This window comes from Myxocyprinus asiaticus, chromosome 9 (assembly GCF_019703515.2).
Source record: "Myxocyprinus asiaticus isolate MX2 ecotype Aquarium Trade chromosome 9, UBuf_Myxa_2, whole genome shotgun sequence".
Classification (NCBI taxonomy): domain Eukaryota; kingdom Metazoa; phylum Chordata; class Actinopteri; order Cypriniformes; family Catostomidae; genus Myxocyprinus; species Myxocyprinus asiaticus.
Window position 1 is genome coordinate 42,825,735 of NC_059352.1, and position 533 is coordinate 42,826,267.

A 533-nucleotide genomic window follows, 5' to 3' on the forward strand; every position below is an offset into this window, starting at 1 on the left:
TTTGTTCATAAACTTCACAGGCAAGTTCTTTTGTTTTCAAGAACATTAATATTCAGCTTCTCTCTCTGAATATGACATTGTAATTTGTATCTGATTTGAGAATAGAGCCGCCCAAAAAGCAGGACAGAACATCATCAACGTCACTCGGATTTGAAAACATTTTAAAGTCAAACTTTAAAATCCATATTTCACCTGCTATGAGGTCAACAAGGTCAAACATTCTCTGGTGAGTTTTATTTAAGCAATAAGGTACACGGCAGTGCTGTATTGTGGATATAGTCATGGCTCGTGCCTGCAACCCCTTATTAGAAATAATGTTCCTCATTTTAAGTATGGTCAACCTTATAGCAGCTAGCAACATTAGAAAAACAAAAAGGCTACTGCACTTGTGCGATAAGCAAAATATGGTGATTTTGTCAGCACTATTGAATCTTCTGTCAGAACATGGTGAAAATTCAGTCGATGGAGCTGAAAATCAGTTTGAAATCATCCTGTAGTCTCAGTTCATTAATTAAAGTGAAAGCCAAAATTTA